Source organism: Sycon ciliatum, chromosome 8 (genome assembly GCF_964019385.1).
Source record: "Sycon ciliatum chromosome 8, ocSycCili1.1, whole genome shotgun sequence".
Lineage (NCBI taxonomy): Eukaryota > Metazoa > Porifera > Calcarea > Leucosolenida > Sycettidae > Sycon > Sycon ciliatum.
The window spans coordinates 25,376,253-25,393,597 of NC_088650.1; positions in this window are offsets into that span (position 1 = coordinate 25,376,253).

A 17,345-nucleotide genomic window follows, 5' to 3' on the forward strand; every position below is an offset into this window, starting at 1 on the left:
CCTCCAGTTCTTGTTCTTTTCCAGCTGTGGGTGCAGCTTCCAGAATGGCAGGTGGATAGGGGACAACGAAGGATGGAGATGATGAGTCGACATCAGAGACGGGAGAGCAAATCCATCGAAGGCTACATGTGGATGGAAATCGATGAGGAAAGACATATGTATCGGGGAAGTAGCAGCCCTGCTCGAAATGTTTTCCAGTTGGGGGAAACACATGAAGACCGTCCTCATACGTTTCAACAGGAGGAGCACATGAAGGTGTCGATGATTGTGCTTGAGTTGGCAGAGGTGTCGACGATTGTGATTGAGTTGGCAGAGGTGTCGACGATTGTGATTGAGTTGGCAGAGGTGTTGATGTCACAAGAGTCGCTACCACCATCAGAATCGCCATTCGGGACGCTACGTTTATACCGACCTGTGCATTGGGACAACATTGAGATAATATCGAGATCATGTCAAGAAACAGAAGTTATGATGTCATACTAGCTTTACAATGAACCGTTTTATGTTCACAGAGAATTCCAGGAAATGATAGGAGAGTGTCGGGATGATGGTAGTTAGGAATATGGTAGCGGAGGCGGTACAACATTCTAAGGGTAATTTTGTCTACATTCCCCCTGTTCTAAAAGCAAAACAAAAGGATGTTGCAGAAATATGAATAATCTAAAAAGCTGGATAGAACTGATCTTACCTTTGCCATGTGTTCCAAGGTTTGGGTCTGGAGCTTGCGATAAGACCTTTAAAGTATAGTAGGTGGAAGATATTTTGCTTTTCTCTTAGACTTTACAAAATCCCAGTGGAGTATCTTTCTGCAGACTGGATTTTGGCAATGGTGGTTTTATAGCATGTTGCATGGTGTAAAGTGTTAGTTTGCCAATCAGGGTAGAAAGCAAGCGAAGGAGAGATTGTTTCCTTCATTGAGGCTAACTGGTGATTGCCTTGAAGTATGGAAGTACAGGTTCTTGATTGTGGGAAAGAGGAAACATGGTAGAGAAAGCAAACGACAGTAGATTGAGAGTAATAGAGAAGTATCCACAGGTTGCTGGGGTTCATCATGACATGTCCAAATCTTTGTTCCTTGTCTTGGTTTGTCATAAACCAAGATCCAGTAGACATTGTATTATACCAGTCTGTTAGTGTGATTTAGCTTGGTGTTAGCCTTGCAAGGCACGCAGAGCACTGTTTCATTTTGACTGGGTATCAAGCTCAATCCTGTTACTTGTTGCTTGCTGTAAAGCCACGTTGCGGATGCATTCTGCACTCTTCACTTCACATACACTTAAATCGCTTCTCGTTGCTGGCAAGCCCACTGACCTGAGGCAAACGCTAAAACAGAATGTACGTGTAGATCAGTTTTGACTATTATTTCCGATGCATCCAAACAGCACGCTGGTGTCACGATGGTTTCCTGTAGCCTGGTGTAGGATACTACTCAATAGCAGAATACTGGGGGGGATAGGGTTTGCTCCCCACCAGGTAGTAGTAAAAATACCATCATGTCGTTATTTTACTACTCCCTGCTTCCCACACTGGAGCTAGCCCTTTACCGCCGACTTGACACTTCACTGACTAACGGCTGCTATCCAGAGCACACAAGAAGTCCATGGAACCTTCGACTCGCTCAGCTTGCAAGAAAGCGCCACTGCCTGCTCTAAACATTATCAAGTCAAGTCGGCGGATGAGGGCGAGCTCCAGTGTGGGGAGCACACCCTTTCCTATACAGGTACAAGTACAATTTTCGCCGAAATTGTTTTTGAATACATGTACCACTATTTCGTACACTATACTATATACACTGTTGCCAATATGTCCTCTTCGTGCGAGTATCTATAGATCACTATTTTGGACCAATTGTATAGGGCGTATCAGTTTCAAGGTTTTCTTCATGAACGTTTTCAAGGCCTCCGCACAGTTGATCTACACTCCGAAAGATACTGATCTACATTGACCTGCACATTTTGACCGAAATCGGAGAGATCGACTTGCACACATACCGTGTTCTGTGGTATTCTCAGACATGCTCTATTCACAGAAACACTGTATTTGTATTTTTGTATTTGTATTTATGGATTCTCCAAAGGCCTGAGCCGAAATCGAGGGAGTCTCCGTCAACAGCTTATGAAGAAGAAGCAGAGGAGAAAAATAAAAATAGGAACTGTAGCTGCATACTTGGCAGTTGGCACAAAGACAAAGAGACCACTAGGACGGTTTCGTAAAGCTACCTAAAAATTCAAGATATGTGACCCAATACTGATTCTAGTAATAATGATACTGAGAAGGAAACATCACAAATAATCATTCACCTGGTAAGTTTACCTTTGGTATCTCCTGCCACATTTTGTTGCTGTTTCTTGCTACCATTTTATCGTGCCCCGTTTCATTTTGTAACTTTTTTGTTGTTTGGCACTGTCGATGCCGTGAACCACATGGGCACAGAGACAAGCACACCCTCCCATACTGGTCCATAAGACTTTTTCTTTCTCACTCGAAAACATGACATTAGTCTACACTGAAGCTGTCAAGCTGGGTGAAGTCACTGAAGTGTCATTCAAGATATTATCAAAATATAAAGTTTATAAACTAAGAGATATGTCACCAAAGGTGTTGAATTAGGGAGCCTCCCCAGAAGATAATCTTCGTTGAACAGACTCAAAAATGTGTCACAAACTGTGACTGAAAGATGGGGTAACACGAATATGATCAACTCTACCTTACATGTACATAATTTCTGAGTTTTAGAAGTATCAAACAATATCAGAAACAGTCTATAGTTCTAATCCGTGGCATAAGTCTTGCACAAATGGAAGTTTTCATAGTTCTCGATGAAATTGTTTTAAAACGGATAAATCATATCAACATATGAATTGTTTGCACTTCTCAGGATCACCATGGCAATGCCGATATCCAATCAGTGTACGACGATACGCCAGCTCTTGTCTGTCATCATCATGGGTTAACAAGACCATTTGATCATACGTCCTCTTCATACAATGGCACTCCTCCAGTTCTTGTTCTTTTCCAGCTGTGGGTGCAGCTTCCAGAATGGCAGGTGGATAGGGGACAACGAAGGATGGAGATGATGAGTCGACATCAGAGACGGGAGAGCAAATCCATCGAAGGCTACATGTGGATGGAAATCGATGAGGAAAGACATATGTATCGGGGAAGTAGCAGCCCTGCTCGAAATGTTTTCCAGTTGGGGGAAACACATGAAGACCGTCCTCATACGTTTCAACAGGAGGAGCACATGAAGGTGTCGATGATTGTGCTTGAGTTGGCAGAGGTGTCGACGATTGTGATTGAGTTGGCAGAGGTGTCGACGATTGTGATTGAGTTGGCAGAGGTGTTGATGTCACAAGAGTCGCTACCACCATCAGAATCGCCATTCGGGACGCTACGTTTATACCGACCTGTGCATTGGGACAACATTGAGATAATATCGAGATCATGTCAAGAAACAGAAGTTATGATGTCATACTAGCTTTACAATGAACCGTTTTATGTTCACAGAGAATTCCAGGAAATGATAGGAGAGTGTCGGGATGATGGTAGTTAGGAATATGGTAGCGGAGGCGGTACAACATTCTAAGGGTAATTTTGTCTACATTCCCCCTGTTCTAAAAGCAAAACAAAAGGATGTTGCAGAAATATGAATAATCTAAAAAGCTGGATAGAACTGATCTTACCTTTGCCATGTGTTCCAAGGTTTGGGTCTGGAGCTTGCGATAAGACCTTTAAAGTATAGTAGGTGGAAGATATTTTGCTTTTCTCTTAGACTTTACAAAATCCCAGTGGAGTATCTTTCTGCAGACTGGATTTTGGCAATGGTGGTTTTATAGCATGTTGCATGGTGTAAAGTGTTAGTTTGCCAATCAGGGTAGAAAGCAAGCGAAGAAGAGATTGTTTCCTTCCGGGAGGTTAACTGGTGATTGCCTTGAAGTATGGAAGTACAGGTTCTTGATTGTGGGAAAGAGGAAACATGGTAGAGAAAGCAAACGACAGTAGATTGAGAGTAATAGAGAAGTATCCACAGGTTGCTGGGGTTCATCATGACATGTCCAAATCTTTGTTCCTTGTCTTGGTTTGTCATAAACCAAGATCCAGTAGACATTGTATTATACCAGTCTGTTAGTGTGATTTAGCTTGGTGTTAGCCTTGCAAGGCACGCAGGGCACTGTTTCATTTTGACTGGGTATCAAGCTCAATCCTGTTACTTGTTGCTTGCTGTAAAGCCACGTTGCGGATGCATTCTGCACTCTTCACTTCACATACACTTAAATCGCTTCTCGTTGCTGGCAAGCCCACTGACCTGAGGCAAACGCTAAAACAGAATGTACGTGTAGATCAGTTTTGACTATTATTTCCGATGCATCCAAACAGCACGCTGGTGTCACGATGGTTTCCTGTAGCCTGGTGTAGGATACTACTCAATAGCAGAATACTGGGGGGATAGGGTTTGCTCCCCACCAGGTAGTAGTAAAAATACCATCATGGCGTTATTTTACTACTCCCTGCTTCCCACACTGGAGCTAGGCCTTTACCGCCGACTTGACACTTCACTGACTAACGGCTGCTATCCAGAGCACACAAGAAGTCCATGGAACCTTCGACTCGCTCAGCTTGCAAGACAGCGCCACTGCCTGCTCTAAACATTATCAAGTCAAGTCGGCGGATGAGGGCGAGCTCCAGTGTGGGGAGCACACCCTTTCCTATACAGGTACAAGTACAATTTTCGCCGAAATTGTTTTTGAATACATGTACCACTATTTCGTACACTATACTATATACACTGTTGCCAATATGTCCTCTTCCTGCGAGTATCTATAGATCACTATTTTGGACCAATTGTATAGGGCGTATCAGTTTCAAGGTTTTCTTCATGAACGTTTTCAAGGCCTCCGCACAGTTGATCTACACTCCGAAAGATACTGATCTACATTGACCTGCACATTTTGACCGAAATCGGAGAGATCGACTTGCACACATACCGTGTTCTGTGGTATTCTCAGACATGCTCTATTCACAGAAACACTGTATTTGTATTTTTGTATTTGTATTTATGGATTCTCCAAAGGCCTGAGCCGAAATCGAGGGAGTCTCCGTCAACAGCTTATGAAGAAGAAGCAGAGGAGAAAAATAAAAATAGGAACTGTAGCTGCATACTTGGCAGTTGGCACAAAGACAAAGAGACCACTAGGACGGTTTCGTAAAGCTACCTAAAAATTCAAGATATGTGACCCAATACTGATTCTAGTAATAATGATACTGAGAAGGAAACATCACAAATAATCATTCACCTGGTAAGTTTACCTTTGGTATCTCCTGCCACATTTTGTTGCTGTTTCTTGCTACCATTTTATCGTGCCCCGTTTCATTTTGTAACTTTTTTGTTGTTTGGCACTGTCGATGCCGTGAACCACATGGGCACAGAGACAAGCACACCCTCCCATACTGGTCCATAAGACTTTTTCTTTCTCACTCGAAAACATAACATTAGTCTACACTGAAGCTGTCAAGCTGGGTGAAGTCACTGAAGTGTCATTCAAGATATTATCAAAATATAAAGTTTATAAACTAAGAGATATGTCACCAAAGGTGTTGAATTAGGGAGCCTCCCCAGAAGATAATCTTCGTTGAACAGACTCAAAAATGTGTCACAAACTGTGACTGAAAGATGGGGTAACACGAATATGATCAACTCTACCTTACATGTACATAATTTCTGAGTTTTAGAAGTATCAAACAATATCAGAAACAGTCTATAGTTCTAATCCGTGGCATAAGTCTTGCACAAATGGAAGTTTTCATAGTTCTCGATGAAATTGTTTTAAAACGGATAAATCATATCAACATATGAATTGTTTGCACTTCTCAGGATCACCATGGCAATGCCGATATCCAATCAGTGTACGACGATACGCCAGCTCTTGTCTGTCATCATCATGGGTTAACAAGACCATTTGATCATACGTCCTCTTCATACAATGGCACTCCTCCAGTTCTTGTTCTTTTCCAGCTGTGGGTGCAGCTTCTAGAATGGCAGGTGGATAGGGGACAACGAAGGATGGAGATGATGAGTCGACATCAGAGACGGGAGAGCAAATCCATCGAAGGCTACATGTGGATGGAAATCGATGAGGAAAGACATATGTATCGGGGAAGTAGCAGCCCTGCTCGAAATGTTTTCCAGTTGGGGGAAACACATGAAGACCGTCCTCATACGTTTCAACAGGAGGAGCACATGAAGGTGTCGATGATTGTGCTTGAGTTAGCAGAGGTGTCGACGATTGTGATTGAGTTGGCAGAGGTGTCGACGATTGTGATTGAGTTGGCAGAGGTGTTGATGTCACAAGAGTCGCTACCACCATCAGAATCGCCATTCGGGACGCTACGTTTATACCGACCTGTGCATTGGGACAACATTGAGATAATATCGAGATCATGTCAAGAAACAGAAGTTATGATGTCATACTAGCTTTACAATGAACCGTTTTATGTTCACAGAGAATTCCAGGAAATGATAGGAGAGTGTCGGGATGATGGTAGTTAGGAATATGGTAGCGGAGGCGGTACAACATTCTAAGGGTAATTTTGTCTACATTCCCCCTGTTCTAAAAGCAAAACAAAAGGATGTTGCAGAAATATGAATAATCTAAAAAGCTGGATAGAACTGATCTTACCTTTGCCATGTGTTCCAAGGTTTGGGTCTGGAGCTTGCGATAAGACCTTTAAAGTATAGTAGGTGGAAGATATTTTGCTTTTCTCTTAGACTTTACAAAATCCCAGTGGAGTATCTTTCTGCAGACTGGATTTTGGCAATGGTGGTTTTATAGCATGTTGCATGGTGTAAAGTGTTAGTTTGCCAATCAGGGTAGAAAGCAAGCGAAGAAGAGATTGTTTCCTTCCGGGAGGTTAACTGGTGATTGCCTTGAAGTATGGAAGTACAGGTTCTTGATTGTGGGAAAGAGGAAACATGGTAGAGAAAGCAAACGACAGTAGATTGAGAGTAATAGAGAAGTATCCACAGGTTGCTGGGGTTCATCATGACATGTCCAAATCTTTGTTCCTTGTCTTGGTTTGTCATAAACCAAGATCCAGTAGACATTGTATTATACCAGTCTGTTAGTGTGATTTAGCTTGGTGTTAGCCTTGCAAGGCACGCAGGGCACTGTTTCATTTTGACTGGGTATCAAGCTCAATCCTGTTACTTGTTGCTTGCTGTAAAGCCACGTTGCGGATGCATTCTGCACTCTTCACTTCACATACACTTAAATCGCTTCTCGTTGCTGGCAAGCCCACTGACCTGAGGCAAACGCTAAAACAGAATGTACGTGTAGATCAGTTTTGACTATTATTTCCGATGCATCCAAACAGCACGCTGGTGTCACGATGGTTTCCTGTAGCCTGGTGTAGGATACTACTCAATAGCAGAATACTGGGGGGATAGGGTTTGCTCCCCACCAGGTAGTAGTAAAAATACCATCATGGCGTTATTTTACTACTCCCTGCTTCCCACACTGGAGCTAGGCCTTTACCGCCGACTTGACACTTCACTGACTAACGGCTGCTATCCAGAGCACACAAGAAGTCCATGGAACCTTCGACTCGCTCAGCTTGCAAGACAGCGCCACTGCCTGCTCTAAACATTATCAAGTCAAGTCGGCGGATGAGGGCGAGCTCCAGTGTGGGGAGCACACCCTTTCCTATACAGGTACAAGTACAATTTTCGCCGAAATTGTTTTTGAATACATGTACCACTATTTCGTACACTATACTATATACACTGTTGCCAATATGTCCTCTTCCTGCGAGTATCTATAGATCACTATTTTGGACCAATTGTATAGGGCGTATCAGTTTCAAGGTTTTCTTCATGAACGTTTTCAAGGCCTCCGCACAGTTGATCTACACTCCGAAAGATACTGATCTACATTGACCTGCACATTTTGACCGAAATCGGAGAGATCGACTTGCACACATACCGTGTTCTGTGGTATTCTCAGACATGCTCTATTCACAGAAACACTGTATTTGTATTTTTGTATTTGTATTTATGGATTCTCCAAAGGCCTGAGCCGAAATCGAGGGAGTCTCCGTCAACAGCTTATGAAGAAGAAGCAGAGGAGAAAAATAAAAATAGGAACTGTAGCTGCATACTTGGCAGTTGGCACAAAGACAAAGAGACCACTAGGACGGTTTCGTAAAGCTACCTAAAAATTCAAGATATGTGACCCAATACTGATTCTAGTAATAATGATACTGAGAAGGAAACATCACAAATAATCATTCACCTGGTAAGTTTACCTTTGGTATCTCCTGCCACATTTTGTTGCTGCTTCTTGCTACCATTTTATCGTGCCCCGTTTCATTTTGTAACTTTTTTGTTGTTTGGCACTGTCGATGCCGTGAACCACATGGGCACAGAGACAAACACACCCTCCCATACTGGTCCATAAGACTTTTTCTTTCCCACTCGAACACATAACATTATTCTACACTGAAGCTGTCAAGCTGGGTGAAGTCACTGAAGTGTCATTCAAGATATTATCAAAATATAAAGTTTATAAACTAAGAGATATGTCACCAAAGGTGTTGAATTAGGGAGCCTCCCCAGAAGATAATCTTCGATGAACAGACTCAAAAATGTGTCACAAACTGTGACTGAAAGATGGGGTAACACGAATATGATCAACTCTACCTTACATGTACATAATTTCTGAGTTTTAGAAGTATCAAACAATATCAGAAACAGTCTATAGTTCTAATCCGTGGCATAAATCTTGCACAAATGGAAGTTTTCATAGCTCTCGATGAAATTGTTTTAAAACGGATAAATCATATCAACACATGAATTGTTTGCACTTCTCAGGATCACCATGGCAATGCCGATATCCAATCAGTGTACGACGATACGCCAGCTCCTGTCTGTCATCATCATGGGTTAACAAGATCATTTGATCATACGTCCTCTTCATACAATGGCACTCCTCCAGTTCTTGTTCTTTTCCAGCTGTGGGTGCAGCTTCCAGAATGGCAGGTGGATAGGGGACAACGAAGGATGGAGATGATGAGTCGACATCAGAGACGGGAGAGCAAATCCATCGAAGGCTACATGTGGATGGAAATCGATGAGGAAAGACATATGTATCGGGGAAGTAGCAGCCCTGCTCGAAATGTTTTCCAGTTGGGGGAAACACATGAAGACCGTCCTCATACGTTTCAACAGGAGGAGCACATGAAGGTGTCGACGATTGTGATTGAGTTGGCAGAGGTGTCGACGATTGTGATTGAGTTGGCAGAGGTGTCGACGATTGTGATTGAGTTGGCAGAGGTGTCGACGATTGTGATTGAGTTGGCAGAGGTGTCGACGATTGTGATTGAGTTGGCAGAGGTGTCGACGATTGTGATTGAGTTCGCAGAGGTGTCGACGATTGTGATTGAGTTGGCAGAGGTGTTGATGTCACAAGAGTCGCTACCACCATTAGAATCGCCATGCGGGACGCTACGTTTATATCGACCTGTGCATTGGGACAACATTGAGATAATATCGAGATCATGTCAAGAAACAGAAGTTATGATGTCATACTACCTTTACAATGAACCGTTTTATGTTCACAGAGAATTCCAGGAAATGATAGGAGAGTGTGCGGATGATGGTAGTTAGGATTATGGTAGCGGAGGCGGTACAACATTCTAAGGGTAATTTTGTCTACATTCCCCCTGTTCTAAAAGCAAAACCAAAGGATGTTGCAGAAATATGAATAATCTAAAAAGCTGGATAGAACTGATCTTACCTTTGCCATGTTTTCCAAGTTTGGGTCTGGAGCTTGCGATAAGACCTTCACAGTATAGTACGTAGAAGAAATTTTGCTTTTCTCTTAGACTTTACAAAATCCCAGTCGAGTATCTTTCTGCAGAATGGATTTTGGCAATGGTAGTTTTATAGCATGTTGCATGGTGTAAAGTGTTAGTTTGCCAATCAGGGTAGAAAGCAAGCGAAGAAGAGATTATTTCCTTCAGGGAGGTTAACTGGTGATTGCCTTCAAGTATGGCAGTACAGGTTCTTGATTGTGGGAAAGAGGAAACATGGTAGAGAAAGCAAACCACGGTAGCTTGAAAGTAATAGAGAAATATGCACAGGTTGCTGGGGTTCATCATGACATGTCCAAAGCTTTGTTCCTTGTCTTGGTTTGTCATAAACCAAGATCCAGTACACATTGTATTATACCAGTTTGTTAGTGTGGTTTAGCTTGGTGTTAGCCTTGCAAGGCACGCAGAGCACTGTTTGATTTTGTCTGGGTATCAAGCTCAATCATGAAACTAACTTGTTGCTTGCTGTCAAGCCACGTTGCGGATGCATTCTGCAACCTTCTTATGCACTTCAATCACTACTCGTATTACGCCTTACTGGCAAGCCCACTGACCTGAGGCAAACGCTAAAACAGAAGGTAGATATGTTTTTATTTCCGATGCATCCAAAATGTACGCTGGTGTCACGTTGGCTTCCTGTAGGACACTACACATACCCACTGTTGCCATTAGGCCTTATGTCCTCATATCCCTTTCTTGTCGGGTGTGGTATTTATAGACTATAGCCTAACATCCACTCTGTTCACATTGCCCAGTGCCCTCGGGCTCACTGTACTTTGCGATGTCCCACATACAACAAAAATATAGAATGAGAAAAGAGTGGTCAAGCCAGTTCTGCAGTAGCAGTAGTAGTGGTAGTAACGTTAGTATTTATTATTTTTACTTGGGTATAGGCAACAGGCCTATGGCCTTCTTACAGGGTGCGGTCAGCACTAAGAAAAGAGAGACTGTAGAGGCCTGGCCGGGACATGAAGGGGGGGGGGGGAGAAAGAGACTACTGGATGTTTGGCCTCTGGTTTGGGAGGTAGTAAGGGTAGCATCATTTCGGGTCGTGAAGATTTGGGAGATGAGGGGACTGCCAAGGGACCTGATGCACCGAAACGTAAAAATGACAACATGATCAAGCCTGAAGATTTGGGAGATGAGGGGACTGCCAAGGGACCTGATGCACCGAAAAGTAAAAATGACAAATGATCAAGCCTGAAGATTTGGGAGATGAGGGGACTGCCAAGGGACCTGATGCACCGAAAAGTAAAAATGACAAATGATCAAGCCTTTTCTTCCTGACTCGGTCACTGCAAAACCTAGTCTCTTCTTTGTCATTTTTCTCTGTCTCCCGTGGGTTTAATCCTCGGTCATCTCCTCTCTGTCGACTTCATGTCAGAAGGCTTGTATTCCTGTTTGAAGTGACAATAAAGTTACACAACAACAAAAACAACAACAACAACAACAACAACAACAACAACAACAACAACAACAACAACAACAACAACAACAACAACAACAACAACAACAACAACAACAACAACAACAACAACAACAACAACAACAACAACAACAACAACAACAACATCAACAACAACAACAGCAACAACAACAACAAAAACAACGAACAGCAACATGACAAGCAGCACGAGCAGCAACAGAAACAACAACAACAACAACAACAACAACAACAACAACAACAACAACAACAACAACAACAACAACAACAACAACAACAACAACAACAACAACAACAGCAACAGCGGCAGCAACAGAAACAGAAACAGCTACGACTATATTCGAAGTAGTATCAATATTGGGTCCCATATCTTGAATATTTAGGCAGCTTTACGAAACCGTCCTAGTGGTCTCTTTGCCTTTGTGCCAAATATGTTCCTATCTGTAAATAGAGCATGTCTGAGAATACCACAGAACTCTGTATGAGTGCAAGTTGATCTCCCCGATTTCGGTCAAAATTTACAGGTACATGTACATGTATATGATGCAGTTCAGTATCTTTTGGAGTGTAGATCAACTGTGGGAAGGCCTTGAAAACGTCCCTCAAGAAAACCTTGAAACTGACACGCCCCTATAAAATTGGTCTAAAATAGTGATGTATAGGTACTCGCACAAAGGGGACATATTGGAAACAGTGTATATAGTATAGTGTACGAAATAGTGGTACATGTATTGAAAAAACAATTTCGGCGATAATTGTACTTGTACTTGTATAGGAAAGGGTGTGCTCCCCACACTGGAGCTCGCCCTCATCCGCCGACTGGACTTGATAATGTTTAGAGCCGGCAGTGGTGCTTTCTTGCAAGCTGAGCGAGTCGAAGGTTCCATGGACTCCTTGTGTGCTATTGATAGCAGCCGTTAGTCAGTGAAGTGTCAAGTCAAGTCACCGGAGAAGACTGCTGGCTCCAGTGTGGGCTGCTGGGAGTAGTAAATTAACGCTAGGATGGGTGTTTTACTACTCCCTGGTGGGGAGCAAACCCTTTCCTAGTATTCTGCTATTGTGTATTGTCCTACACTAGGCTACAGGAAACCATCGTGACACCAGCGTGAAGTTTGGATGCATCGGAAATTAAAACTGATCTACATTCTGTTTTAGCGTTTGCCTCAGGTTAGTGGTCTTGCCAGTCTACTAGTAAGGTCTAATACGAGTAGTGATTGAGGAGTATGTGAAGTGAAGGGTGCAGAATGCATCCGCAACGCGGCTTGACAGCAAGCAACATGATTGAGCTTGGTACTTAGTCAAAATCAAACAGTGCTCTGCATGCCTTGCAAGGCTAACACCAAGCTAAATCACACTAACAAACTGGTATAATACAATGTCTACTCGATCTTGGTTTATGACAAACCAAGACAAGGAACAAAGCTTTGGACATGTCATGATGAACCCCAGCAACCTGTGCATATTTCTCTATTACTTTCAAGCTACCGTCGTTTGCTTTCTCTACCATGTTTCCTCTTTCCCACAATCAAGAACCTGTACTGCCATACTTGAAGGCAATCACCAGTTAACCTCCCTGAAGGAAATAATCTCTTCTTCGCTTGCTTTCTACCCTGATTGGCAAACTAACACTTTACACCATGCAACATGCTATAAAACCACCATTGCCAAATCCAGTCTGCAGAAAGATACTCGACTTGGATTTTGTAAAGTCTAAGAGAAAAGCAAAATTTCTTCTACGTACTATACTGTGAAGGTCTTATCGCAAGCTCCAGACCCAAACTTGGAAAGCCATGGCAAAGGTAAGATCAGTTCTATCCAGCTTTTTAGATTAGTCATATTTCTGCAACATCCTTTGGTTTTGCTTTTAGAACAGGGGGAATGTAGACAAAATTACCCTTAGAATGTTGTACCGCCTCCGCCACCATAATCCTAAGTACCATCATCCGCACACTCTTCTATCATTTCCTGGAATTCTCTGTGAACATAAAACGGTTCATGTAAAGCTAGCATGACATCATCACTTCTGTCTATTGACATCATCTCGTTCTGATCTCAATGTTATCCCAATGCACAGGTCGATATAAACGTAGCGTTCCGCATGGTGATTCTGATCGTGGCAGCCTCTCTCGTGACATCAACACCATTGCCAACTCAATCACAATCGTCGACACCTTCATGTGCTCCACCCGTTGAAACGTATGAGGACGGTCTTCATGTGTTTCCCCCAACTGGAAAACATTTCGAGCAGGGCTGCTACTTCCCCGATACATATGTCTTTCCTCATCGATTTCCATCCACATGTAGCCTTCGATGGATTTGCTCTCCCGTCTCTGATGTCGATCCATCATCACCATCCTTCGTTGTCCCCTATCCGCCTGCCATTCTGGAAGCTGCACCCACAGCTGGAAAAGAACAAGAACTGGAGGAGTGCCATTGTATGAAGAGGACGTATGATCAAATGGTCTTGTTAACCCATGATGATGACAGACAAGAGCTGGCGTATCGCCGTACACTCATTGGCTATCGGCATTGCCATGGAGATCCTGAGAAGTGCAAACAATTCATGTGTTGACATGAGTGATCCGTTTTAATTAAAACAATTTCATCGAGAACTATGAAGACTTCCATTTGTGCAGGATCCATGGCACGTATTATATGTATAACATGTTTTTGATATTGTATGATACTTCTAAAACTTATAAGTGGAAAAGAGGACCAAAGATCCTTGGCTCTCCACCCGAGTCTAACTTCTAAAACTCAGAAATTATATACATGCACCCTAGAATTAATCATATTCGTGTTACACCATCTTTCAGGCAAAGCTTGTGACGCATTTTGAGTCTGTTCATCGAATATAATCTTCTAGGGACGCTTCCTCATCCAACGCCTTTGGTGACATACATGTTTCTCTTAGTTAATATTTAGATAGTATCTTGAATGACACTTCACCCATCTTGACTGCTTCAGTGTGCAATGTTACGTTTTCGAGCTAGAAAGAAGAGGTCCTATGGCCCAGTATGGAAGGGCGGGGGGGGGGGGGGGGTGTCTCTGTGCCAATGTGGTTCATGGCATCGACAATGACAAATAGCAACAAAACCTAACAGGGTAGTGTGCGGGAATTGGCAAATGATCAAGCCTTTTCTAACTGACTCGGTCACTGCAGAAGTCTAGTCTCTTCTTTGTCATTTTTCTCTCTGTCCCGTATGTTAATCCTCGGTCCTCCCCTGTCTGTCGACTTCGTGTAAGGATGTTTATTTCCCTGTTTGAAGCTTCAATAAAGGTACACAACAACAACAACAACAACAACAACAACAACAACAACAACAACAACAACAACAACTCTCTCTCCCTCTCTTGCCTCAACCATTCTACCTCACCGGCTTGTCTTTATCGCACTAAATCACCCCCTTCTTTTAGGCTATGGTGCGCAAGCCCAAGTTAACGCCGAGACCATAGGTCGGTGTTGTGGGTTTGCCTCACCAGCACAGGCTTGCTTTGCAGCCCCTACTCTCCCTGCTGTTTTGTTATTGTATTCTGTTGTCTTCTCCCCTTCTGACGAGTAGGTTGTGTACTTAGTAAAAAAAAAGAAAAAGAACAACAACAACGACGCCGACGACGACGACGACGACTACAATCACAACCACAACCACAACGACAACGACAACACCAACAACAACAATCGTGAGAATAAAGATTTGCAACTAACTTACTTACACACTACAGCTACGGAGGACTTCGCAGATGCCAATACAATAGGTGGGACATCAGGCATCGTGTCCAGCGGGACTTAGCAGCGGACAATGAGGGATTCTGCTAGTACTACTTGTAGTACTAAGTAATAGTTGTAGTCCAGGGCAGATGGGTCAGTGCAGTTCAGTGGCTCCTGCCGTCCTGGTGCAAGAGGCGATGGCATCACATAGTAGTAGCCAGCGCGGTCAGATACACTTGAACTCAGTCAGGGAGTCGTAAACGCTCTTCTCTTTACGACTCCCTAGCCGGCCCTGGTTGAACCTCTCTTATCCAGACACCTCCCTTATCCGGACACCTCCCTTTACATAGCCTGCCGGACGGATTTGGTGATGTCGGCAGAAAAATTGGCAGACTTGGCGACGATTTCATAATTTTGCCGGGTACTTTTTCTGGGATGTTTCATGCATGTTTGGTACATGATGTGGATAAAGAAATGGAGCAGAATTCTAGCTAGAAATGCCTGCCATCATAAGGTTACTGTGATGATTATTTCAAGTTCCAGCTTTCATGATCCGACAGATTGACGACTAGTCGACTGGGGCTATTTTATTATGAACCAGTGTCATGCTTGTGACGTTGTGTTGCCTCGGGCCAAGTAATGTCAGCCGTAGAGGGTCTACATGACCGCTGCTGTACAAAATGGCCTGAGAGCAGGGCCAGGCCGGCCTAGTATAAGGCTATAGCATAGCCTTCGCCGTCATCCCGTTTGAATGTGCGAAGTGAAATAAAAACCAGCCAACCAACCAACCAACTAGTGTAGAGTGTAGACCATGGTAGACTCTATGATGTTCACTGAGTATTCCCTGCATGCCCGCGACTCTATGATGTTCACTGAGTATTCCCTGCATGCCCGCTAGCTCCTTCACTTCACTCTCATATTCAGCTAAAACTAAAAAGTCTTTAGCCAGTTTTAAGGAAGTACCGGTAAGTACGTATATGTTATCGCATGGTTGCAAGGGCCTTATGGCAATAATATGCCATAAGGCCCGCAGCAACCATGCGATAACAAATTTATCACATGGCCCACAGAGCAGACCATTGGGCTGCTGTTGAAATTAGCCCAAATGCCAACACATTATGACCAAAATGTATATTGATGTGCTATCATTATCAAAACAGGAAAAATGAAGATATTTCTCCTACACCCTAACAAAAAGTCTGCTACAGGCCATCAGAGAGTATACAGTACTGAAAGACGGAGACAGAAAAAAAAGTGCCGGCACCGCATCGTCATAGCAATAGACATGGCAACGACAATAAATAGTAAATACAGCAGAATCATTATTATTTCAGTTGAAAAATTAAGAGTGCTACCACAAAGAGTTTCTTCATGTTTACATGTGTATCAGGAAGTTGTCAAATACAGTACTGCAACAAGTGCAAGTATTTGACGACTCCCTGGTGTGTAATTCTGAGGACAATTTTTCTTCTTCTTTTTTCAGCTCCAGATAGCTGTATTTTTCATTACAAAAATTCCTGAATTGTTGTGTTTGTTGTTCAAGCAAAGGTGAAGGCAGAGGACAGATGAGCCTGGTAAGAGTTTTGCGTGGCACATAAAGACCACACACAGGCAGTGGCTTTGCGAGGATCTGAAAACGCACGACGCTGAGTTGAATTTGTGTTATTTCAAATAATTGTTTGTGATCACAGTACCACTTCGAGCAGAACTGAATCTTATCCAAAAGCTTACCGACGGTCAGGCTGCCAACATGACTGAACAAATGATCCCTGCAAGCACCACACGGCAGACGTCCGAGGCCATGTCCATTGCCGGGATGTCCATCTCCAAAAAGAATTCCATCTTCGTCTCAATGCTACACTGCGACTCGTCGTAGAGTCGTACATTCTACAGAGTCGTCGTAGTCACGCGAGGAAAGCTGAGATCGCCACTTTCCACTTTCGACCACGCGTTCACAACTGCGCCGTACAGTCACCAGGTCACCATGCCCACCATGTTCACATCCCGTAGATTTCACGCGTACAGTCTCAGTCAGGGTTGTCACTGACGACGGGCTTTGGACGCGGGCGTTGGACCAAGAGTACATGAAAACCAGGGAGTCGTAAAATACCAATCCCTGATGAAAACCCCAAGCTGCACACTCTGGTTTTCATGTACTCTTGGTTGGACTGATTTATTGCCCGCTCATACAGACCAGTGATTGGCCCGATCCAAGGAAACACTCACGTGACATGTGATAAATGTACATCGTGCACGCGTGATCATGAATGAAGTAACAGTTTGTACTAAGTTTGTACTTGTTGTAGTTGTCTTCGCGGCTTCGGG